The following is a 5,302-nucleotide window of genomic DNA, read 5'->3' on the forward strand; positions in this document are numbered from 1 at the left end:
CTGTCGTCTTGTCCCTCTGTCGTCTTGTGCCTCCGCAATGATCCATTATGATGACGTTAGACTATGATTATGTCCCAAATGGAATTCCCTATTTAGTGCGTTACTTTTGACCAGGACCCCTAGACTAGATATGCGGAGAAAGACCCTATGCTCTTTTTAATCTAATTATTTAGACATTTGAACGCAGCAGTGTAATAGTGGAGGTTATCTTAATGTTTAGCTGGAAAATAAATGCGTATGTTTGTTTGTTGAATATTTGTTTGTAGTGTAATAACAACAACAACAACAACAACAAACTTGAGCAAAAAAACAGAATATTGCTCCTCCTAACTCCTATAGCCTATGAAGATGCATACTTTTTATAAACTTTTATTTATTCAAGCTATCCCAATTGAGACCAGGGTCTCATTCCCAATGGTGCCCCGTGAGTACGAACATTTTCTCACAAACAGGAAGAAATATTAACATTACAAATAAAAGACGAAGAAGAATACAAACAGCCACAAGCCATGCTCTCTTTTATCTGTCCTCTGTACCCCCCTCGTCACTCGGTGGGCAGTTTCCAGTCTCGGTTTACACCGTCATTAGTAAAAGGGGGAGTTTCTACCGATTCTGGGTGAACATATCTCGAGATTTCTGTCACAGAATTCGAGTTCTTAGAACGAGAAGAAGCTTCTTCTTAGAATCTTGGGCACACTGGTATCACGCAGACTTGAATCATTTCTTCATCTAAATTAACGGACCTGAAGAGTCGAGCATCATGACTGTCGTTGGCTGCACGAAGTGTGTCAAATTCATGCTCTTTTTCTTTAATTTCGTTTTCTGGGTGAGTTGAGCCTTCTTTAAAATTTCGTTTATCTTGATGCTACTTTAAAGTGATTATCATCACATTTCTTCGGTCTGTAGTTTTATGATACATAAAAGTGCATCTTGAATGTTTTTTTGCTTATAACATAACTTTGAGTCATTCCGAATTTTTATGACAACTTTAATTCTATTTCGTCTCTGTAACCAGCTAGTATCACTGAGGTACTGAAATGAGCTACGATTCAACACTGTTATGATACAGGTTCCTATCCTATGATAATCTCACACACGTTTTTATGTTGTCCAAATGGTCCAACTGATGACCGTGTGAAAACTGTAGTGGTTCAGTAAGCCAGTCCTGGAAGAGGTACAATCAATGATTTATATATACACTGGAGTACCGACAGGGGGCGCTGTGTTGAAGCCACCGTATTTTGGAAGCTATATAAATTAATGTATTAATGTCTACATTCGTTTTTGCCACATTTATTCTATTACAGACACCTAAATGCATACTTTTAAATTATATTATGTGAGCTAAACATATAAATTAAAAATGAACAAATATATAAAAACATTTTCCTTAAAGTATATATTTTTTTAGAGATTACTAATGTTACTGTCCCCATTACAAAAAACAAAACAACTTGAATACATGTATGTTTGTCCTTGAAACATTTAATTGAAATACTGTAGAATTCCATTAATTCCTATGGAGGACTGCTCCTACTGGGGAGTGCCAATATGGCTGACCGGTGGCTTCAAAGCCTCTCAATGTCCAATACATAGCATCAGCAATACAGGGTTTATATACATTATTGGGTAATATAAACTTTTCAGTTCTGGTATTAATTAGCCCACCCCTGTGTGTGTGTGTGTGTGTGTGTGTGTGTGTGTGAGAGAGAGAAAGGGGGGCATCAATAGATGAAAAATAACTACACAGCCAAACTCCCTGGGCCAGGGCAGGTTACCCCTGATCAACAGGATCAACAGGGTCAACAGGATCAACAGGATCAACAGGATCAACAGGGTCAACAGGATCAACAGGATCAACAGGGTCAACAGGATGGATCAACAGGGGGAACATCCTTGCATGACTTTGAGACTGTGTGACCGACTCAATCTCAGTCTCCTAAATCTTCACACGATTAGGGGGCTGGACACAATGGCAGAATACTAGTTTGATTCTCACCAGTACTCTTCATTCAGTGTGTGTTTGTGTGTGTGTGTGTGTGTGTGTGTGTGTGTGTGTGTGTATGTGTGTGTGTGTGTGTGTGTGTGTGTGTGTGGTGTGTGTGTGTGTGTGTGTGTGTATGTGTCCGTGTTGTGGTAGGAAGCATGCGAGTGTGACTCCCTCCAGCTGTTACCAGATGTGCCAGGCAGGGCAACACAGAGAGCCAGGGAGCAGACCTGGGTTGAAATACTATTTGAAACCTTTCAAATACTTTCAAATACTACCTGCAGCTAGCCGTTAGAGTGTCGGGCCAGTAACCAAAAGGTTGCTAACTCGAATCCCAGAGCAGACAAGGTGAAAAATCTGTTCGATGTGCCTTTGTGCAAGGAACTTAACCCTACTTGCTCCAGGGTTGACAATGGCTGACCCTGGCTGTGCCCCCACTCTCCGAGGTTGTCTCAGGGGGAGTTGGGATATGCAAAAAACACTTTGCACTTTTGGCACTATTCTATTAGTTCCATTGCACCAGACAAGCTCAGTCCAGCACAATGTTAGTATTTGAAATGTTTTGGAATACCATTTCAACCATGGACTGATGGGGGAGAAGGGGCACCAGAACGTGGAGGAGAAGGAGACCGTTTCTCTTTGACATTTCCTTTGTTCCCACACGCTTCCTTGTCAAACTAACTGCACTAGCTAGATTCTGTGACTGGTGGTTTGGTAGTTTTTAGACTATGTTCAAATGTAGAATTACTTGGCAGTGTTTAGACTATATTCAAATTTAGAATTACTTGGTAGCATGTAGGCTAGATTCAAATGTAGCATTAATTGGTAGCATGTAGGCTAGGTTCAAATGTAGCATTAATTGGTAGCATGTAGGCTAGGTTCAAATGTAGCATTAATTGGTAGCATGTAGGCTAGGTTCAAATGTAGCATTAATTGGTAGCATGTAGGCTAGGTTCAAATGTAGCATTAATTGGTAGCATGTAGGCTAGGTTCAAATGTAGCATTAATTGGTAGCATGTAGGCTAGGTTCAAATGTATCATTAATTGGTAGCATTTAGGCTAGGTTCAAATGTAGCATTAATTGGTAGCATGTAGGCTAGGTTCAAATGTAGCATTAATTGGTAGCATGTAGGCTAGGTTCAAATGTAGCATTAATTGGTAGCATGTAGGCTAGGTTCAAATGTAGCATTAATTGGTAGCATGTAGGCTAGGTTCAAATTAGGTTTATTTGGTAGTGTTTAGGCTAGAGTGCCATGTTGGTAGCCTGTGCGATTTCCAAAGCATTTTATATTTATTAGTACTAGTTATTTGCTCACTCTCAAATTCTATATTTATTTTTTACTAAGGAGATTCAGAGTTGAGGAAAGAGGTGGGTGGGTTGCTTGCTACTGTAGTGTAAAGGCCACAGCCAGTCTTACCCCTCTGTTAAACTTCTGTTCCGACCATCATGGACTATTCATTCCTTTAGAAGTTATACAGATGCGGACAGCATGCTTTTCTTACTTTTGCTAGCATCATTGTGTTCCTGTTTTCTTTCTTTTGATTTCACTTTTTTTTTAAAGTCCTCAGCTTTTAATGGTGACTATTCCTTTTTCCTCTGTCACCCTGTTTAAAAAAAAACATTATGTGAAATCAGCACAAAAGTAATGAAGCATATCCTGGATATTAGCTTCCCTGTGATTTATTGTAACCTCCTTTAGTGTTGTTTTTACTGAGGAGCTGCATGTGGTGTCAGGAGAAACACAGACAGTCTTTATTTTACTCTGGTCACCCTTTGTCCCATTGAGGATTCCGTTTCCTGCTTCCTGGTTCTAGAACAATGGAGTCCAGGACAGACATGAGCTAAATGTGCTGAAAGGTTTTCACAAACACTGACAAATTGGAGAGGGTGACAACTGTCACAGAATGCTTTACAGTTACCTGGCCTAGACCCCAAAGAGCAAGCAAAAGAACAGTGGCAAGGGAAAACTAACAGGAAGAATGTGTAAAACTCTCTCAGTCTCTCTCAGTCTCTCTCTCACTCTCTCTCTCTCTCTCTCTCTCTCTCTCTCTCTCACTCTCTCTCTCTCTCTCTCTCTCTCTCTCCCTCTCTCTCTCTCTCAATTCAATTTCAATTTCAATTTAAGGGCTTTATTGGCATGGGAAACGTGTGTTAACATTGCCAAAGCAAGTGAAGTAGATAGTAAACAAAAGTGAAATAAACAATAAATATTAACAGTAAACATTACACTCAGAAGTTTCAAAAGAATAAAGACATTTCAAATGTCATATTATGTATATATACAGTGTTGTAACAATGTGCAAATAGTTAAAGTACAAATGGGAAAATAAATAAACATAAATATGGGTTGTATTTACAATGGTGTTTGTTCTTCACTGGTTGCCCTTTTCTTGTGGCAACAGGTCACAAATCTTGCAGCTGTGATGGCACACTGTGGTTTTTCACCCAGTAGATAAGGGAGTTTATCAAAATTGGGTTTGTTTTCGAATTCTTTGTGGATCGCTGTAATCTGAGGGAAATATGTGTCTCTAATATGGTCATACATTTGGCAGGAGGTTAGGAAGTGCAGCTCAGTTTCCACCTCATTTTGTGGGCAGTGTGCACATAGCCTGTCTTCTCTTGAGAGCCAGGTCTGCCTACGGCGGCCTTTCTCAATAGCAAGGCTCACTGAGTCTGTACATAGTCAAAGCTTTCCTTAAGTTTGGGTCAGTCACAGTGGTCAAGTATTCTGCCACTGTGTACTCTCTGTTTAGGGCCAAATAGCATACTAGTTTGCTCTGTTTTTTTGTTTGTTCTTTCCAATGTGTCAAGTAATTCTCTTTTTGTTTTCTCATGATTTGGTTGGGTCTAGTTGTGTTGTTGTTGTTGTTGTCCTGGGGCTGTGTGGGGTCTGTTTGTGTTTGTGAACAGAGCCCCAGGACAAGCTTACTTAGGGGACTCTTCTCCAAGTTCATCTCTCTGTAGGTGATGGCTTTGTTATGGAAGGTTTGGGAATCGCTTCCTTTTAAGTGGTTATAGAATTTAACGGCTCTTTTCTGGATTTTGATAATTAGCGGGTATTGGCTTAATTCTGCTCTGCATGCATTATTTGGTGTTTTACGTTGTACACGGAGGATGTTTTTGCAGAATTCTGCATGCAGAGTCTCAATTTGGTGTTTGTCCCATTTTGTGAATTCTTGGTTGGTGAGCGGACCCCAGACCTCAGAACCATAAAGGGCAATGGGTTCTATAACTGATTCAAGTATTTTTAGCCAGATCCTAATTGGTATGTCAAATTTTATGTTCCTTTTGATGGCATAGAAGGCCCTTCTTGC

General features: G+C 40.0%; 1 protein-coding gene across 1 annotated transcript in view; it reads left to right on the plus strand.

The window, feature by feature from the left end:
- Positions 1-640: 640 nt before the first annotated feature.
- Positions 641-5,302, plus strand: part of LOC311134710 (CD81 antigen-like) — a 16,896-nt gene continuing 12,234 nt past the window's right edge. The window contains exon 1 of the mRNA XM_084168479.1: positions 641-902. The gene's annotated coding sequence lies outside the window, so the exon portion shown is untranslated. The remainder of the gene's footprint in view (positions 903-5,302) is intronic.

This window comes from Coregonus lavaretus, assembly GCF_964263955.1.
Source record: "Coregonus lavaretus genome assembly, chromosome: 9".
In the NCBI taxonomy this organism is placed as follows: domain Eukaryota; kingdom Metazoa; phylum Chordata; class Actinopteri; order Salmoniformes; family Salmonidae; genus Coregonus; species Coregonus lavaretus.